The sequence below is a fragment of the Lepisma saccharinum genome, chromosome 4, assembly GCF_977018435.1.
Source record: "Lepisma saccharinum chromosome 4, izLepSacc3.1, whole genome shotgun sequence".
Lineage (NCBI taxonomy): Eukaryota > Metazoa > Arthropoda > Insecta > Zygentoma > Lepismatidae > Lepisma > Lepisma saccharinum.
The window spans coordinates 16,700,625-16,722,562 of NC_139232.1; the positions used below are offsets into that span (position 1 = coordinate 16,700,625).

At 39.1% G+C, this 21,938-nt stretch overlaps 1 protein-coding gene across 7 annotated transcripts in view; it reads right to left on the reverse strand.

The window, feature by feature from the left end:
- Positions 1 to 21,938, reverse strand: part of Ptpmeg (protein tyrosine phosphatase Meg) — a 365,178-nt gene that overhangs the window by 227,720 nt on the left and 115,520 nt on the right. For 6 of the 7 annotated variants that reach the window (XM_083120341.1, XM_083120339.1, XM_083120340.1 and 3 more), the window contains exon 2: positions 5,957 to 6,027. The exons of the other annotated variant lie outside the window; for it this stretch is intronic. The gene's annotated coding sequence lies outside the window, so the exon portion shown is untranslated. The remainder of the gene's footprint in view (positions 1 to 5,956; positions 6,028 to 21,938) is intronic. 7 annotated transcript variants of the gene reach the window in all.

Here is a 21,938-nt window from a genome sequence, read left to right on the forward strand (position 1 = left end):
TTTCTTGGTTTGCTTTGTTTTTGGTATTTTCCCCTTTCGCACTGTCGTGCTAAGAGGGCATTTAACATTGTATTCCATTGCAGGAGTTCTACTAGAATTGGCATAAGTAGCTAGTAGTAGGTTTACTCAATTCATTTGTCGTATATTGAACATCATATTGCGATAGTCACCCGTCCGAATGCTGTCCAGCTAAGACGCTGGGTGATTTATGTTATATTAAGCCGGTTGCGGTATGTACTATGTGACTTTCTGGAAGGTCGTTTATATATTGACTGAAAGTTGTTGGAACGTCACATAGTTAATTTTGGTTTGAGGGATTCCAGGGTGTATAAGATCGCGAAATCGCAAGTTCAGTTGTAAACGTCTGCCCATAAAGTGAACCACTACACACAATTTTGTGTTACACGAAGGACGTCTGTCAACAGCACATACCGCTTGACCAAGATAAGAATGCCCCTGTGGTGCTGTAGTCGCAGGGCCCACGGGGCATGAGAGAAAGGGAAGAGAGGGAAGAAAACAAATGCCTGTGCACCGTAGTTTACGATTTTGCCGATGGTGATTCTTATCTTTGTTAAACGGTATGTACGAATTGCATACTATTTAGAAATCTACGTTCGATTTCCGATACCTATAATAATGCTATCATGTGAGAGAGAGAGAGAGAGAGAGAGAGAGAGAGAGAGAGAGAGAGAGAAAAGCGGATTTACAACAGTTTTAAGTGCAGTCACGAGATTAGGCGAATTTTAGCTATGCGTTAAAAAAATGTGGATATGATCTCGCAAAGGGCGCCCTCTGGGTTTTACTCCGGGGGAGGGGGGGGGGGGGCAGAGTAAGATTTCACATCTTGCCCTTCAGCGACATAAACGTTTTTGTTGTTGTTACTATTATTATTATTATACTTTTGCAAATCATAAAATTCCAATTGAATTGAAAATACTTTGGCGTTATTGTACAAGTCCAGATCCAAGCCTACTATTTAAATAGAAACTGGAATCGCCTTGCTCCCATTCCATAAACATCTATATCTTTGTTGATAAACGTTTCTTTGTCTTTTTGTACATTTTCACAAAGCACAGCTATCAAACAGAGACAACTTTATTTACTGTCCTTCATGGTATCTCAAATACATGTTTTTACGTGACGAAGGCTACTGAAGAAAAAAAAAACCACCGATAACACAAAAATGACAGGGTGTGAATATTATCAACGTCAGATCTCCATTTTGGGAAATGATTTCCAGACTTTTCGTAATCACGAACAGCCGAATTTGAATTTTGAATTTGAAGTAAATATTTTTGGGTGCGTCAGCACTGAGGCTATTTTGCACCCATCACACTATACGTGGTCCAGCCCCTTTAGTGTTGCCCACGGGACGAGACGGGACAGGCTTTTAAAAATTCGAGACGAGACGAGATTGACCATGCGTCATAAGACAAACGAATATTTTCGAGACGAGACAGCATTTCCACGAGACTCCACGAGACGAGACAAGCCAAAGTCTCGTCTCGTGGGCAACACTAAGCCCCTTACCATAACAAAAATAAAAGCGTGTCTGAAAACTAAAACTTCCTTACCTTGGTTAAAAGCTGAGGCTAAAAAGGGCGCTCAGCACAAATAAGGACAAAACACAGGACAACACAAACAAAATTACACTGGCCATGGGGCCAGTCGCCAGAACCTCGTTAGTCTACAGTCCAGGGTGTACTACGTGTAAGTGAGGTTGACTATTGGGTGCGCTACGTGGAAGGAGCACCCCTTACAACCCACGAACAGCCGAGAAATTCCAAAGGATCTTATTTAAAAGAGGTTAATTCTTGATATTTTGTGCACTGCAAATGTTTTAAATTTCATGAAATTAACATTTTTTTATTCCATAAGTGCAAAAACAATCACGTAAAGCCAAAATAGTGTGTACAATTGAAGATTTTCATCGCATCGGGAAATGTTGAAAATGATGATTCTAAAATCTCTTTTGAAAACGTTATCGTTATAGTGTTGGACACAGCAGTTTATTGCTATAACTGACAGCATGTCAAACAGACAGAAAACAATATTATTTGTAGTAAAATATCGCTATAATTTCATCATTTCAATAACGTGAACTTTTTCCAGATATCTCGGGGGGCAGCGGCCACTCTTGGATCTAGCATTTAGAATTTAAACTTAATGAAGTAAGTTCGTCCACAATAACGTGTGGTGGGTTTATTAATTTTAAGATTTATATCTTGGGATTACACCTGGGGCTGGGAGCACTCAATTGTGATTTTCATTCTGACAACTAGTGATAAACAGCTGGATAGGTAGAGTACAGCGTGAAGTGAAAGAACTCGCCGATACTTCAAACATTCAAGAAACATGGGATTTCCATATGAATAAGTAGCAGGCAATTGAAACCGTAATGCGTTTCTCGTACGTGTGTAGAAGAGAACATGCGTGTGTGGACGAATGCGCGAAGAGGCTTTGTGCGTGCCTGTTAAACGCCGATGGAAATTATACCGGAGCCAGGGTTGAAAGGGAACGCTTTCTTGTGTCCCGAAGGAACACGCAGGACCGGTTTTTTTTGTTTTGTGTTTTTTCACTCCAGGTTGATCTCCATGGCGAACAGAAGGTTCAACTCGCCGTAAACACCTCGTGAAACGATGAAGTGAAGTGATTTGAATTAAAATAGTGTGGCAGACGCAGGGATGGAAGTTTCTTTCAGAGGACCCTTTTGGTAATGTTTGTGTTGGCATCGGTGTCGGCGCCAAGACAGCGGGGTCAGAGGGGCACTTGTGCCCCACTTGAGATCAGGGAAAACTTCTTATAATTGGAATTCCAGTGGTGAAATTGTACTGTGAAAACATGGATGTGAGGTGCCATGAAATACAGCAAATTAAGTGGTCTCTGCTTGATATCTGTGCATCGTGAAAAAGTACAAAAATACAAAGAACTGTTCATCAACAAAGGATAGATGTTTATGGAAAGGAAGCAAGTCGAATCCAGGTTCTATTTAAATAGTGGACTCAGAAGTCTGAACTTGGCAACAACACCAAAGTATTTCAATTAAATTTCAAGATTTGTAAAATAATAAAAGGTAAGACGTGAGTTTTTATGACGAAAGGGTAAGACATAAATTTATTCATGTCCAGATATTATTAGAATAAATAAATCAAGAAGTCTTAGGTGGGCAAGCCATGTGGCACGAATGGGAGAGGAAAGAAGAGTTTACAGGATTCTTGTTGGGGAAACCTGATGGTAAGAGACCTGTGGGAAGGCCAAGACGGAATAACGTTGAGATGGGCCTAAAGGAAATCGTAAGGATGGAAAAGATTGGATTGATCTTGCCTAGGATAGGGAAGTGTTGCTGCAGCCATAAACCTTCTGGTTTAAGAAGACTAGAAATAGTTAGTTAGTGCAAGATATAAAATCTTACTCTGCTCCCCAGTGCTCGAAGTAGAGATCCTTAGGTAGGGAGGGAGTATACTTTGCCCAGTTTGGGGAAAGGTGAGGGGGGGGGGGGGCTGCTTGTATGGATCAACATGGAGAAAATCCCGTGTGTGGGTGGATGTTTTATGAGAACTGTCTTAACTGAGGGGATAATATCCTCCGCGCTCCCCCCACGCCTTGAGCACTCCTGCATTCCCTGAGAAAAAAATCCTACGGGCACCTTTGGTCAACAGCTCTATAGATCGGCATATTTCATGTTCCCGTCAAATCTATTTAAATATTATTACATAACGATGTTCAATTTTGGGATGTTGAATACTATTTTTAAGATTGCACATTGCAATATTGGCTAATGTTATGTAAAATTATACGAATTTAGAAAGACCTATGAGAAATACTGGAATAATTTTTCTCATATTGACATTGAAACACGTGATGTGAACATATTAGTATTTTTTTTTAAGAATTCTTGGATCAAATTCATTAGTGCTAAGAATAATTTTAAACAAGAATTGGAACAATGAAAGAAGCAACAACATTTTACATCAAATTAATAAATAAATTCAAGTTAATGAAACTTACAACATTGGTTGTCAAACTTTAATTAAGACTTACTGTACTTACTGTTACTGTTTATTAACTGAGCGTTGAAAAATAGCAAAATTTTAGGTATAGTGGTACTCCGTTTTTCAATGTTGAAACTATGCAAGGCCCTCGAGAGAGAATCATGTGGTATGTGTTCTGATATTCTCAAAATGTAGGGAGACTAATACCATTTGAGATAGGTATTATTATTTTTGTTGTTATTGTTAGCCCTTTTGCCAAACAACACTGGACCGTACGTAAGTAGTAAAACTGAAATATTTAATTCGTTGTATGCATGACGTAATACAGGAAACAAATCGTGAGGTGGCCTTATCAGTAAAGCTTGAAACAATAATGTTAAAATTAAAATTTTAACATTAACCCACTTAATTGGCTTTAAGCAACGCGGGAGAACCAAAACGAGAAATTGGATAAAAAACTAAAGATAGAACTGTGTTTACGAATCTAACACAATTGCGATGAAGCCAAAATCACGGACAATTTTGACGGTAAAGGTCATATTACAAATTAATGGTACGACAATTACGACGATCAGGACCTAACCGAACCTAACCTAACCAAAGGCGCCACAGAACTAATAATGCTGTAGAAGGTTGGAACAGCAAAATAAATGGGTGGCTTGGAACACTGCATCCAAAAATGCATGATGTTATGGTCTGCCTCAAGAGCCAAGCAGAAGACACCAACATCCAGTACATGCGGATGGAACTTAATCTAGAAGGTCAGAAAAGGAAGAAGCGTGACATTATAATCGACGAGAGAGTTGGGAAGTGTATTCGCACATATGAGGAAACGGGCGACTTCAAAAGGTGTATGTTGGCTCTAGCTCATGTTCAAAGACTTCATTCAACCAAATTCCCAGCCGAAAATATCAATATTTCACATAATTCTCTTGTAAGAGGTATTGTACGGGGTGTTAAGTCACCCTTCAACTTGATAGAAGATTTAATATGTCATTGCAATTGTTCACCCGTCCTTTCACTTCTGTGTTCATCGCAATTGTCCGCCCTCACAATTATCCGGCTACCGTGTTTACGACTCAGCAGCACATTCACTAAATGCCTCACGAATGAGTGGAGCAGCATCAGTGTGAAGTGATGGAAGACTCCACATATTATCGGCCTCGGCAATAGAATTGCTCGGACTAAATAGCCTTAAAATACCAAGATCGAACCAGTGTTACTCAAGCTAAAAGATTAACCAGCGTTGTAGTCTTGTTAAATTGTTAATAGGATAAAACCGTGACTTTTATCTTTCGAAAAAGTACTTCAAAATAGCCATAACGTATTTCTCCATCATGATGGACTATCCCAGTTGACAGTACAGGGTGTTACAAAACCAGATGTCATGGGATACAATCTCTAGTAAACATGTGAATTGTAAGTACTTTTTATTTCTTATTAATTCATAGCGACACAAATATGCTACTTGAAATATCTAAAAGAATTATAACTCACGAACTTTTCTGAATACTTGTCGGATAGATATCTGGCGTCTAGCCTGAGTATTCATAAAACACATGATATCCTTTTACGTGTGTTTGGGTTCGTCCTTTACAAACTCGTTTACAAGCTGGCACCTTCATTTGAGCTCTTTATACTCCCTTTGTTTACTAACAGAAGCGGTTTTATGATGTTCGTGTTTGTCCTGTGCAGCCTCTTTTACAGCTCTATACACTCACATCATGAAAGCCATTTGAACGTTTTCTTTATACAAACAAGCGTGTTTGTAAACAGTTTCTCTTGTGAAGAACCCCTTTACAACTTTGCACTTTTATTTCATTAAATATAATTGAACCCTTTATTGCGCTTAATGTACACTCCTGTTCAGATAAAGTGGCACATTCTGCAACTGCTCAATAACCCAAAATGCACCATTTTATGTGAACAGGGGTGTATAAAATGGAAGCAGGAATTGTACTTACTTTCATAATTATTGTAAACGATGTTGTTAGGACGGTGATTGGCAGTGGAAGTTTGATGTCATGAAGGCACTCTGGAAAGAAAAAGGAAAAAAAAAATATTACAATAATTTCTGTACTTTGCAGCAATGATCATTGCAATTCAAAGCAAAAAAAAGTACACACGTGGCATAAAAGTTTCAGAAAGTTATCAAAAATTATGAATACTTAAAAAGCTCTAATAAGGGACTCCACAATGGTGTAGTGGTAACACTAACACCTTCTAATCTATAATACCACTCCATGTTTTTGTTAAGTTGCCTTAGAGTATTTAGGTGTTACTAGCGAACTCTATGGTTAGATATAAGAACTACGTATGACGTCAGGCGTGCTCTGATTGGTGCTACCGGATACGAACTCGAGGGTTTACGAGCGCCTAAGAGTATGGTTCACTCGAGTTCTGAGTAGCACGCCGAACGCATACACTGCGCGAATACACTTCAGGTAATGGGTGGGCCTTTTGGAAAATAAGGGGCAAAATTTCTGACAGTAACAAACACATTTCATATTGATTGCACGTTCACTCACGCCAGTAAATTAAAGGTAGAGTTCGTTAGGTATAATTTCTAAAAACTGTTGAGGTTTGCTTTGTACTCTATGTGATCAAAAATATCCGGACACCAGTCAAAATGTGTGTTGTGCATAGTAGGCCACTCTGTGGTGCCATCTACAGTGAGGTGAGGCAAGTAAGAGACCACTACAGGCAGCATAGTGCACAAGACAGCAGAATGGTTTCGTTGAAGGAACTTACAGACTTCGAACGTGGTGAAGTGATTGCTTGCCACAGGAGTATCAAGTCGGTGCGCGAGATATCCACCCTCCTAAGCATCCCGAAATCCACTGTCGCCGATGTGATAGTAAAGTAGAAACATAATGGGACGTGTACAACGTCAAAACTTTCTGGCCGAGCGCTCATGTTGACAGACAGAGACCGCCGAGTGTTGAATAGGGTAGTACGAGAGAACCAGCAATCAGCGATCGCCACCATCACACAGGAATTCCAAACCAGAGCAGGATGTAATCCTAGCAGCATGACTGTGCGACATGAGGTATACGACTTTGTTACCATGGACGAGCGGCTGCCCATAAGCTCCACATCACCCAATGAAATGCGACGCGCCGCCTCGCATGGTGCAAGGAGAAGCGCAACTGGTCGTTAGAACAGTGGAAATCCGTGATGTGGAGTGACGAATCATGTTATACCATGTGGCAATCCTATGATCGTGTGTGAGTGGGGCGAATGTCTCATGAACAACATTTAGCATCCTGTGTTCTGCCAACAGTGAAATTAGGTGGTGGTGGGTTGACAGTGTGGGCATGTTTTTCCTGGAAGGGGCTTGGTCCCCTCGTTGCTTTACATGGTACTATCTCGGCACATCATTTCGTTGACATTTTACAAACGTTCATGCTGCCTACCATCGAAGAACAGTTTGTGGATGATGATTGCGTGTTTCGACATGACGATGCGCCCGTCCACACTGTGGGCCGTGTGGGACAGTGGTTTCAAGAGAACAACGTCCCACTTATGGCCTGGCCTGCGCAAAGCCCCGATTTGAATCCCATTGAACATCTCTGGGATGTTTTGGAACGCCGACTTCGTGCAAGACCATGCCGACCAATATCCACTGCTCTTCTCATCTCGGCACTCCGCGAAGAATGGGCCTCCATTCCCCAAGATACCTTTCGCCACCTGATTGCCAGTATGCCTGCGAGAGTGGAGGCTGTCATCAAGGTCAATGGTGGCCCCGCGTGGTATTGATTGCCAGTGCATCCGATGGAGGATGCTTCGAACTTCACACCCTAATTCCAGTGAGTGTCCGGATATTTTTGATCACATAGAGTATGTAAGTGTTTAATGAAACTATATAGAATGGTTTAAAATGATTTTTCATACATTTAGTATATTTTGAAATTTGTTCTCACCAGGCAAGGAATAAAATTCAGGTTAATATAGGGTGTCTCAGAAATATTTTCCTTTTTTGAATCCGCCCTCTGGGGCAATTCGCACATTACGGAGAAATGAGGTAGATCACAAACGTTTGGCAACATTGTTAATATTTAGTTGTCATGGAGCGCTTTACGGGGCAGCAACGTGCTTTTTGTGCTAGTGCGTTTTATAAAAATAATAATTCTTATGTTGTTGTGCGTCGTTTGTACCGGCATCATTATAACCTGGCAGAAATGAGAGACGTCCCAAGCCCAAATCTAATTAAATATTGGGTGAGAAAGTTTGGAAGCACTATGTCGAGTAAACCGCCGGGACGTCCAAGGTCATCAAGATCGAACAGAAACGCTGACCGTGTGCGCCAGCCTGTTAGTGAGGATCCTACCAATCGTTAAGACTGCGTGCAGCAAGTTTAAGAATAATTGAATGTGAAAACATGAACGGTCACCATTTGTCCAATACTCTTTTCCACAAATAAAAATTTAATGTTTAAGCTTTCTTTTGGTAATAAATTTATCTTCATAAAAAAATATTTAAGTATTTATTTTTATAGTTTCAAAAACGAAAATATTTCTGAGACACCCTTTATTTCTCTGTTTCATTGAAAGCAGTGATGGTAGTAATTATAAGCTCTTCATTTACAATGAAAGTCCTTGAGACGCATAGGACACTCTCTGTGACGTTTCCACTGCAAGGTCACAACAGCCTCGATTCTGCACAGGAGTGTGTCCTTCAAGGAATCGAGGGTAGTGATATCTAGAGGGACTGGGCTCGAAGTCCGGGGGAGGTATAATGCACAGTGGTTGAGGTTCATTCCCCATTAGTTATCTGGTCATAAGGTGGACTTAAGCCGACCTCCATGGCAGAGTGGTTAGCGCTAAAACGGCAGCCTGGGCATGTGTGTTCTTTGTGAGTGTCCCTTCATCAATTTCATCATTCATCCTCATCTTTGATATTAACCAAAAGTGGCAGAAAAGTGAAGTAAAATAAACCGCATCAATCAATCAAACAGGGTGGATTTAAACAAAACGTATAAGCACTTAACTTTCGAGTGTAGTTCCCTTTTTTTAAAATAACTTATACAAAGTAGATGTAGCCGTAATAGAATATCTTTCGCACTGTTTCATTTGTTGCAATTGGTTCATTGTTTTGCCAGGGCTGTGCCTACACAAAAGTAATTTGCATCCACCATCCCGCATCATATAGCCTATTAACATATTACAATATGATAGTTTCTTCCTATTTAGCACCTAAACCACTGGATTGCACCCATTTCTCCATCTGCGTTAGTTATGACTAGGGCGCGGAAAGGTATGCAGAATCACGTACATAAACATGTTGCATATTTCAGAGCCAACAACAACTACTAAAATTGTTTTTACGTTTGTGCGTTGTTCGTATTGTCTTCCTAATAAAAGAACTTCCTATTTTCTTGCATTACTGCTGTTTATTCTCCAATTACCTTTACAAAACAAGGAGACAAGACTTCTTTCGTCGCCCTCGCGGAAACTCAACAACTACTATTTTTGAGAAAGATTTCATTGATTTGGTGTTTTAAGTCCACTTTATGCACAGTAAGGCTAATCGGGACTGGACCTACAGTTTAAAGTGGGATCCGAACCACTATGTGCCTCTACCGGGTATCGAACCAAGGACCCCTTGATTACAAGGCGACAACGCTACCACTGCGCCATCAGGGAGGCTATTTTTGAGAAAGAAACGACAACAAAGCAGAAGTTTCAAGTTCGATAATGTGAGATATCGTGCTCTGCTGCATGCGCTAACGGGGTGAGTCCAGTTGCAAAACTGGGGTGACGGCTGCAAATGGAACGCAGACGGGAAAGCAGGTTCCGTGAAAATCCTCTGCTACAGCGCATGCTCTAACTGGGCGAGTCCAGTTGCAAAATAGGGGTGACGGTTGCAAGTGGAACGCAGACGGGGAAGCAGGTAAAAATCGTAGCTCCTGAAACAACATTGAAATATCACACATAACCTATTTGGTGAAATGTGTTAATGGGGGACGTTACGAGTAACAGTAATCGCAAACACAACAAAGCGAGCGATAAACAAAGCAATCGAACGTATAAAAAGGAAATTCATACAAGCATACAGCGTTGTTTCGTGCATGTTTTCGAACCAGTTCCGTCTTTAGAGTTCGGACAGTGGCGTCTTCCTACGACTGTGTCCGAAAGGTGTAAAAAACAGGCTTGAAGTACGATCTCGTCGAAAGTGACGTCACCTAGTGCAGTTCGAAAGCGCATATTTAACGATCAATAGTACGCAACATTGTACACTTGTTTACTACACTCGTTCACTTGTTTGAAAACATGGAAGACCAAAAGCCCAGCTGTTGGCTATAGTTCTTCTATTGTGTGGAAATGTAAGTATAAGAAATGTTTAAAATGCTAAGTGATTTCATAGGATATCAGATTCATATACAGTGGACTCTCTATAATTCGAACTTGGATAATTCGAATTACGAACAGAAGTTTATTTCGATTGAAACCATCTTTAAGGACGTTATGTTTTTGTTAATTCGAATTTTGTATAATTTCAAAGTTTTTGGAGTTCGAATTATAAAGAGTCAACTGAATATGGATGTTTTATTCTATGGCGCTGCACTCGAAGTGTAATTCGCAAAATTTTTCACTTCCAGTCCAGGCTTCAAGTCTGAACTGCAAGCCGATTTTCGAAGGGTGTTTGCTTCAGTTCGGTCTTGCACTTTCCGGGACACAGCCTATAAGATACATGCTCAAATTAAATTTTTCAAAATCCCTTTATAAAAAAAAAATTTCATTCTTGAGTAAATTTTCAACATTTTTAATTGAATGATCAAGTCAAATGAAGAATTAACCTTAATGAGAATAGTCGTTCTTTCAAGTTTCAAAACGACCACAGATGAGAAAATTGCGGATCCAGTTTGTATGCGATCAACCCTGATTTATCCTTGAAAATTGCGTACTTCGGGAAAGGAAAACAAATAAGCCTTCATTCCTGGGAAAGCAGTGGAAGGGAAGGAAAGATGCTGCCATCTGGACTGCATTAACTGAAGCTTCGCAAGAGTTAAAAATGCTAAAATCGTGACGCATGAATCACCTATTGACGTCAGCTGATTAAGAGAGAGCGAAAGCGAACGCATAATTGCACAGGAACATTTGCAATAAATTCCTAACGTTAGACAAGTTAACGACGTCTGCAAACAGTTATTATCAGTCCTTATGGATTTTCATAGCTACTAAAACTTTAACTGCTCCGAAGAGATGAATGGGGCATCAATATATTGGTATTTTTTATTACGAAAAGAAGTGCACCGAATTATAAGTTGTAGAAGCACCAAAATATTAAAATACACACTGTCTCTGGTATCTGTGGAGCAAAGCCGCGTATAACGGTAAAGAAGAGGAGAAAACGAGTGAGCGAGCAAAGAAGTGCGCGCTCCTGCAAACGGCTGGTAGCTGCAGCCGCGTTGCCCCTTCAATAACCCTTCTCGCGCGTTCATTGGTCGAGCCTTCTCAAGTACTACACTCTGTATCGGGTAACTGTGGAGCAAGGCCGCGTATAACATTAGAGAAGAGGATAAATCGAGTAGGCAAAGCAGTGCGCGCTGCTGAAAACGGCTGGTAGCTGCAACCGCGCTTGCTCCACATATTCCCGGGACACAGTGTAGTTAGAGAATAAAGCAAGAAAGACAATATTTAGGTTACAATGGTGTCTCCACGTGTTGTGCTGGGGTTTTCATTGTCTCCTCGTCCGTTTCCTTGTGAGGAAGTGACAGGTTCAGAGGTATCTCCTTTTGGAATGAGGTGAATGCGAGTCTGTGGTTATTCTTGGCTTCTCTTTCGTCACACCTTTCGTTCAAAAAAAGTGGCCTTGTGGTATTCGCTTTGACAACCCGCAAAGTTTTGTCCCTTCTTAATTAGCCTCAAGGCATAGTTATTGGAGGACAAATTATTGTCAACGACATGTTATTGCGAAGACACTCGTACTAAAATCTGAGCCACAGACGTTTTTTTTAATACAGGGTGAGCCAAAATTAGGTATACAGTAATTATTTTTAATACAGGGTGAGTCAAAATTAGGTATACAGTAATTATTATTTTTTTTCAGTTTTGTGAATGTTTGTAGGGACCTTAAATGAAGAAGAAATAAAGTAGATATTGAATTAGAGCGTTAAATATTCGCCCACCAACACTCCTGACACGTTTGATGCAACGAGTTCAGCGGCTAATGCACCAAAATGACGTCCTAGGATGTCTATGACAGAGAAAATGAGATGGCAGTCGCCATTACATTTGTTAACAGTCCAAAAAAGTCTACAAGACGTGAGGCTCGGGAAATATCCTTGCCGAGAATTTCATTGCGACGCTCAATGCGTATACTTAATTTGAAGCCGTACATTGTCTTGGAAACGACGACCCAGACTGAGAAATCATGTGTAACCAAATCTCTGAAGAACAAAATCTACTTAATAAGATCATCTGGTCAGACCAGACCTGTTTCATGTTGTCAGACCACGTGAACAGACAGAACTGTGTTTATTGGAAGACGAAACTACTCATCTTACTATTCGATCTCAATGAAACCAGCCAGGCGTCACAGGATGTGGTGGAGGTGTTATAGAACCAGTTTTCTTTAATGGAACTGTTGATGGTAACAATTACCTAAACATGTTGCGCGAAATTGTACAGTGCCACAACTCAAGAGCCAGGGCTGATTTCGCTGAGCTGTACTTCCACCAAGATGGGGCAAGATGCGTTGATAGTAAGGAATCACTTTGACACAGCATTGGATCGGACGACGAGGCAGTATTGACTGGCCGACACGTGCACCAGATCATAACCTAATTGACATCTTTCGAGGCGGGGCGTAGTGAAAAATAAGTTTTATGAAAGAAAGACCCAAACAAATGGAAGAGTTCATGATAGACACATTTATTAATTCAGACTGCAATTTGTGTTGAACTGTGTGTTGTAAAGTTGATGGAGCACATTTCGAGCACTTAAGAAATAAAACAGTGTTAAACTAAATGTCAATATCTGGGAAGAACCATCAATGAAATGTACACAAAATAAATTTCAATGTTAAGAATAAGAACAAAGAGATATTATTTATTACTTTAATATTATTTATTACCATTCTCGCATCAGAAATGTACTGTATACTGTACACCTACAATTTCTACCTTTTGCCCATGCTTGACACTTTCAAAGGTACAGTAGTTGTAAACTATATTTTTCGAGCTTGGCTAACGAAACTCCATACAATGTTAGGGCATCATCACATGCGCTACAATTCGGAAATAAAATTCTTCCAAATAAGTGGTACCATTTACGAAAAGGGGGGGGGGGGACAAGAGAGACAGACAAACCGTCAATATTGTAACACCGATAACTGCCCTAAAGTCCGAATCACACGGAACTGGATTTCCAGTAGGAATGCCCTAGTTGGCGCTAGACTGGCTACCCATTTACTAGTTTTCGCCTCACACGATATTTGTTACCGTACTTGTCGATAGACTTTTGTTCCCATAAGACATTGCGCAGAGCAGACAGATATTCTTTAAAGATGGACGAGCAATTTGAAGAATGTTGTAGGAGAATTACTGCTTTGTGATTTTATTAATTTTTTTAAAAAAAAAGTATGGAGTAGAGATTGGCTCGAAAAAAAAATATGGTAATCAATGCGTACCGAACAAGCTTTTTAATTACTCGGGTATGCATATTCATACATGATATTCGAAGGATTCATTCACAAATTAAAAAAAAAAACACATTTAATTTAATACACTTGTAATAATAAGGATTTTCATTTTCGGCTAATCATATTTGTCACTTACACATCTCATCGCTTTGCATAAACACGAATGCACTGCACATTATCTCTTTACTTTTATACTTTATCGAGAAACTAACAAAAACAGCCAACACTCGGTAACCACAGACAAAAAAAACTCCTCTTTGCAAACTCAAAGATTATCTTCACATGGCCAAACTTTGCTCTGATTGGCTGTTCCACAGAATCCAGCCGAGGAAAGCCAGTAGCAATTAGAACATGGCCTATTCCTCAAAACCAGTCAAGCAGCCAGGCAGCCATCACATCCGGGCAGGTAGCCAGTTCAGCGCCAACGAACTGGTTATCCAGTTCCGTGTGATTCGGCCTTAAGTCAAGAGATTTCCAGCTGAGAATTTTTCTAGCAGCTAGATACCTTGGAGAAGTGGTCTCTTGATGAATGTAACCAAAATCGGTCGACATGTTTCAATATGGCGGACGAAAAGCCTACATTCCATACATCTTGCGCCCACTACTAAATACTGAGCTGGAACACTGATTCAGACATTTGAGCAAAATAAACTTTGGGAAATACATTTAGCGCGGTTGAAGCTCGAGAGATATAATGTAAAATGCAAAGTTCAGATATGATACACACCGTATAGCCTACAGGACTCTTAATAATTGCAGCGTTTACTTAAATTATACCAAAATTACAATATTTGAAGGCAAATTTATGAGAATAAGCACTCAAATCCTATGTCAAATATAAATGCGTATTTCGAGCTCTTGTTCTTCGTAATTTATAACTGCATGCTAACTGGCTGAGCTTAAATTAAGATTCTGTAATTTAGGAATCATACCAAGAGGAATTTCTAGTAGAGAATTGTTGTTCTAAATCCACGTAATGCACAAAAAGGCTAATAGGGACTGGGCCTACAGTTTGAAATGGGATACGAATCACTGTTCAATGTGCCTCCACCGGGTATGAACCCAGGACCCCTTGATTACAAGGCGGCAACGTCGATACCCGGTTGAGACACATTGCACAGTGATTATATTTGCCTTTATCCAAATAGTACAAATACACGCCGAATGTACATACACATCCACATACATTAGAGTAAAGGAAACGGCAGTGATGTGCTTTTACGCGTAAACATTGATAGTAGTAGGCTGAAATCTACAAAGATTGGTAAAAAAAAAAAAGTAACGTACTGTAGCTCGGAAATGGTAAGAACTAAGGAAATAAAATGATGTAGGTAGAAGCATTGGTCCTTTACCACCTAACCAACACATAAATAACGTAATCACGAACAATGAAGCCAGAGTTACACGCAACGGACATCAAGTTGCATCACGATAACGCACGACCGCATGTAGCAATCATGACAGTTCAGAAGATTGGCCATCTGGGATGGACAGTGGTGCCACAACTCCCATACAGTCCTGACCTAGCGCCATCGCATTTCTAATATGTGTTTGGACGACTGAAGGCCCATTTGCGTGTGAAACAGTTTGGAGATGACAACGAGCTCATTACGTGAAAAAGTGGTGTCAAGACCAACCTCAAGAGTTTTACGAACGTGCATGGAAACAGATATGGCTGCAGTGCAGTGAAGCATATGGATCACACATTGAGTGACATTTCCAAAGGACCAATGCTTCTATCTACAACATTTCATTTCCCTAGTCCTTAACGTTCCAGAGTTACAGTGGATTGTGCGTTACTTTTTGACCGACCTTTGTATGTAAAAATAAAATATGGTGATCAGCGTAGGATTTACAAAGAACGTTATACAAATGATACCGAACTATACTATGTTATTAATTGTTGACGTGTCGTGCACTCTTTTTTACAATTCTCTCGAAAGTATCAACTCCAGTATGAAAAATATTTTCATGATTGACGGAAAACTTTACTACTCTTGTCTCAAGATTGTCAGGTGTTTTATGTAATCTAGTACATAGCTAAGATCATGTACTTAATAATGGGCGTTATAGAGATAAAACTTAATTAGGCTTATCATGTGTCTCGATTGTTGAAAGAAGTGTGCACTATTCTTTACGCGCTTCGACGTAGATATTTGATAAGACTGCACCATTGTTTGCATTAGTTTCAATTGTCTTCTGTTCTTACGGTGCGGGCAGAATGAGCCCCAAAATCGGCTGTTCCTAGTTCAGTGACACCCATCCTCCGATAGGGCAAATTAACACGCTCTCTCGGTTCGATTGAGACCCAACCCACCTTTAGTGCCAAGAACGATAATCTTGGAGCTCCACCTTACATGCTTCATATAGCACGTATGCAGGAGAGACAACATTGCGTCACGTGTTCTGGCACGGGAACAAAGTATAAGAAATCCTTAAGATCGTGGAGACTGGGCATTGTTTACGCTAAATCCTCCTGCTGGACTCAATGGATTGGTAACAAAGAAGCAGCAGGAAGAGACACGTACAGAACCCTCTGTATTTTCATGAGTCAGTAACCCATAACCACTGAACGGAATGTGGAACGCAAGCCAAGAGCGATGAACACGTAACATTTACCAAAATAGAATAGAGATGTTTTCGTACACTTCGGAGATGCTACAGCGCAGTTTGAAGCAGAGATGACTGCAAAGATGCCTCGCCTCTATTCTGCTCCTCTGAACATACGTAGTTACTTACCTAGAAAATTGTCAATGTTTGGAAGTTAACAAGCCATGATTAGTTTTCTCGAGTGTAAGCCGGTTATTTTTCAGTTAAGAACTCGCACTTACTTTTTCAAGTAACTAGTAACGGACCGAAAAGTTACTTCACTTGACGTTTTCGGAAGGAAATTGTCATGTAATAGTATGAATTTACCACTATTTACTTGTCAAATATCTGTGAAACTACACGATAAATGGAAAAATTGTTTCTACAAAAGTTGTTTATTTCTGTAACAGGAATACAAATATTATACAAAAAAATTAGGTTTCCATTAAAAAAAATTGAGTAACCTTCAAATGGCATTCAAAATGGCCGCCTACTAAACATTGCATAATGTCATTCTCTTTCCGCCTTAAAGTTAATTAATTAATTTAATTTAAACATTTCTTTCGAAACCGCTCTGTTTGCAAGATATTTTCAGTTAGCAACTTAAATGGCCCACCCTATATGTATATCGAGGCGAGTTAATGATTATTAAAACTGGGAGAAAAAACATCAAGTTGTCATTGGACTTATATGCACAAGGTTATTTATTCTGGAACACAGGGCATGTGTTTTATATCTAATCTCTGACAATTATACTGAACATGACACAGCATCTTCGCTCAATAATGTGATGAGTATCACCTTTTAAATTATCACAGTCACAATCTGGATATTTAAAATAAATAACAGATAATCATTATGTCATTGTTAAGATGGAAACATACAGGTTGGTAGCTAACCATCATTGCTATTAAAGCAACCATCCCTCCACCTTCTAAGCTACGAATATAGTTTGCTCAAGGAGAGGGAAACATATCTCGCTCAATAAGCAACTAAAACAACATTAGAGAGGCTCTTACTGGCTCCAAGATGTACCGCGAGCTGCCTCTTTGGCACAAAACTTTCAGAAAAATATTTAAGAGCGCAGCTCCCTTTAATTTCCTTCCGGGGAATTATCACAATTCTCCCACAGATGGCGTCCTGAAATAATTCGCTGCACCAGGAGCCTCTTTCTTCTTCTGGAAAATGTTGTCTCCTTTTTGGGAATTTATGGCCTCTTTGGATGAAGCATTCTCTCCCTTATTCTCTGCCGGAAAGGATTCTCTCTACAGACAGCATCTACTTTGCTCTTTTTCGCGTTCTACCAGATCTGCCTTTATTTTCAATCATAACTTCATTCGTTCCATTCCATCGTATGTTATGTAAGCATTGGGCTAAATTCTCCAATGTGTCATGTCTGTAATATTATTTTAAGTATATATTCGGTATATACTTATTGAATGTTCCGATTTAACTTTCCTGACAAACGTTTTAAATTTTACATCTGTTTATCATCCATGTTGGGAGATGATGGCAGTGTTTTAACGATTTTAACAAATGTTTTAGCCTTTCTTAAAACAACGGGCTGAGGAAGTTTTTAGACCAATCGTACGTTTTTTAACGTACAGGGTGTGCACATGAAACCTCCCTGATTTCAAATTACAATTATGAGGGAACTAGGCCAGCGTGGCCAATCTAGGATCGTGAAAAAAATCAAGTATAATTCCCGGTTTTCAAGGCAAACATTCCACAAATTCAAGCCTACAAGCACATGTTTTCTCCATTTCAACCTTAAGTATTCAAATCCTATCCAAAAATTCTAATTGAGTTCAATTAAACGGTTTATACTATATTTAAAATATTCATTTTAAGACACGGAGTTTACAGTTTCCATTTAAACAAATTCAGGGCCGAAATACATCTACAGACACAAGTCACCAAATGCTACGCGATATAGAAATCTACTAAAAATTGTTAATTGTATAAGAATTTCAAACTCAAATGTACCAAATCAACTTAAAGATATCTTATCTTGTAGTGATCTTCCGTCTGTCTAATGGATTGTTTTGCAAATTACACTAACAAAGTAAACGGACTGAATTCTGTTTTATTTTCTTGGTTTTATTCCCCGGTACAAATAAAAGATAAAGTGTGAAAACGCGCCACAGGGCATTTATAAATATGTATACATTCAAAGGAATTTGTATTAATAAAAGTTGCCATTTTTCACGGCTACGGAGAAAAATTCACGCAGAAAGCACGCATAATTCCTGGAGTCAATAATTCACGCATAATTCCCGGAATTCAAGGAATTCCCGGTGAGTAGCCACCCTGTAGGCCTAATCGACCAATTCCTTGCGGTTTGCATCATCATGTCAAGCAACTCAAAAACTTTTTTTAAAAAAAAGAAGATTAGTGAACTTCTACGTGGGATCCTTTCGAAACCCTCAAAATGTCTAACCACTGTCGGTTAACACTCCCAGTGGCTAGGAACTTGTCATACCAAGCCTTAATTGTACTTCCGCACGTCTGAAATGTCTTTGGACTGAAATTGGCGATTTCGATTCCGCATACCAAACCACGCACTCTTGTGCTGTCGTCATCGTTGCTAATTACTCAGCACCTAAAAGAAAATTCTTTGAGTTGCTGTGCATGATGGCGCAAACCGCAAGGCTCTATGTCGAATAGCTTCCTCACAATTGTAATTTGAAATCAGGGAGGTTTTATGTGGACACCCTGTATTGTTTGTCACATAGTAAAAGTAAATTCGATGCTATTTCTTTCTTCAACACCAAACCAAAGACTTTACAAAAATCTATGGAGATTTCATATCGAAGCGACAAGCGACAGGCTAGCTTGGGAACGAGTCAATCAATAGCAACGTCTCACACTGTATCGGCATTACATGCCGCACAAGCCTGTGAAATCTTTAAGCAACAAGTGTAGCCTGCCGCTTGTCGGTTTGGGGTGAAATCCATGGGGTTAGCTTCCATGAGGAAGGTTCCTCCACCGTCCAGCAATATTTTTATCTATCAACAGAAAACTCCACGGGATGTCTATCGAACAAACTCTATCTATTGGCCGGTTCCACGCGGCAGCAATTAAACTCCGTAGGGTGGGGTAAGTATGTTTGTTTTATCAATATTTATCCTCATCGTCACGATTAACACTATAAAAATTTGCATGCAGTTGAGTTCCCACCGACAACACGACAGTCCTTTTGGTGCTAATGATGCATTGGCATTGTTTAGCACCATCATTAGTGTCTTGTTGCACCATTTGCTGTCAAACCACGCCAAGTATAGAGGTCTTTACCACCTGATTTCGAGTTGGGTTACCTATGGTGTTACACCAATTTTAGTGGCGGCTCAGATGTATAATGTTTGGAAGAAAAGGGGTAAGAAAATACAAAAATTGTAAAATAGAAGTAAGTTCTTCGCATTGACTGAGAAATCGACCAACTCGTTATATTTTTTAGCTATGTCCGATTTCTAGAGAATGGAAATGGGAGAAGAGAATTTCCCAAGTCAAAAATTTCAAATCGCTTATTATTATTATTACTTAAATTATAATATACAACCTAGTGTAAGAGTGCCTAATCTTTATTGTTTTTTCTTTCTCATTATTCCAACATTTCACTTTGCTTGCTATAGCCTACTGTTTTAGATTTTGTCATTACTTGCACAAATATACTGAAAACATTGTTCTGGATACCCGAACAAAATGTTCATATTAAAAGAACAAAAGATGCCAAACTGCATGTAAAATAGAAACTAATAGAAATAACTTGCAATTTCACAATGCAATGCTGTAAATAGAAACAATGAATTAAAATTACCAATATGTAATCAAATAAAATACAAATACCCCTGAATGTATGCGGGTGGAGGTGAGTTTCTTCACCCCCCCCCCTTTTTTTTCTTACACAAAAGACCATTTCAAATCACTTGTCTGAATTCTCTTGTAAAGAATATCGGTGAGATTTTCATACTCTTTAAATATAATCTCGATCTCGTCTTGATTTTAAAGACGTCTCTCTCGTTTCGATCGCATTCCATATTGTCTACATATTAGCATTAATTCGGCGAATCAGTATGTTTTAAATTAGAAAAGTCAAGAAAAGAGGGTGCTCATTCACGCGAAGATTCTCCTACCTAATGAAGGATAATGTCTAATTACATCTATTTTGTTAGAACTGAGAATATTAGCATGATTTTTCAAAATGAAATACTTTAAAAAAAATAGTTCCTGGAACAGACCTTAGGCGAGGCTGCTTTAGAGCGCCGTGTATTGTACTGTAAGATTAATGCTTCATCTAGGTTGCACGTAAACCGTGCACAGAACTCGAAGTGCATGGAATCAACGTCGATGCACTTTTAGTGAATCAAGTAACACAGTTAAATGTCTAGTTTTGCTTTGTTTGAAATTACTCTGTCTGATCACTGCATAACACTTAATAGCTGCTAATAAAAGTACCCTTTGATGCATTGTTCTTCACACGAGGAGGGGTTCATACCACAAGTGGCGCAACTCCACTTTTCATGTACGTATAACTTAGAACTGTGAAGTATCAATATTTCAGTGCAAGAAGTTAATATCTCCTGAGTTTCAAATTCTTCCTCATAGAGGCACCACTATGTTTGTGCTCCAGTAGCTTTCCTCCCTTCAGAGCACAAAGTCAGTATGTCCAGTCTTGTAAACGAAATATCCTAAAAAATATAAAGTTATAACTGCATATTCGTTCTCATGTCACCAGAATCAGTATTGTAACTTGTGTCCCAGTAATAAAACACATATTTAAGATATCCGGTCTTAACTACCTTCCAAATGATTCAGACTTCGGTTTGATGGAATTAGGTATGCTGCGCATAAACAGCCAGATGTAATGCTGCTAAGTCCAATAAAATTTGTTGATATTGGTTGATGGAATTAGCTAATCATAAGAAAAATATATATTTACTCAGCAGATGCTTCGGAGATATTACAAGAGAATGCCAAAAAAACTTTCATTTTTCATGAAATGAAGGAGCTGCTAGACAAAATAGTTGTTAGAAAATGTGCTACTGATGGTCAGCCCAGATAATGATTTTCATGAAATGAACTTTCATAAGCACAATTCCGGTATCTCTTGAATATCTAGCATCAGGGTAACAAAAGAAAAGCTACAACACCAGGTTCATTGTGACAACAGCAAAAAAGAATGACTTATTAGATCTTCTTAAATATATTCATAGCATGATGCATTCTTCAAGAACGTGCCAACACATTCGTCTAATCGTCTCCCAGGTTCCCAAGATCAGATTTTTTGACGAGGAAAATGATGAACCTGAATTCAGTTAATCTACTACAAGCTGAAGTGATGATTGGCAAAAATGTTCGTTGCACTGTAACTCTAAGTATATCTATCATCTTCATAGAATTAATAAATACAAAAGAACGGATATATATTAAAAATTTCACCTAACAAATAAAATATAAACAACCAAAAATTAATTATTACTACAATTAAACCAACCAACTCTACAATTTGGCCGGGCACCTGTAATCTAAATTACATTAAACTAAACAAATCCACGCACTGCGAACCACCAACCAACCCTCAACCAGCAACCCTCCAGAAGTTAGCGGAATATTTTACTTCTCTTTAATAAATACATATGTGAAATTTAATTAAGGAGATTTAAGCCAGAATGAAACTTTAATTTAAATTAAAAAGAGAGGTACAATTTATTA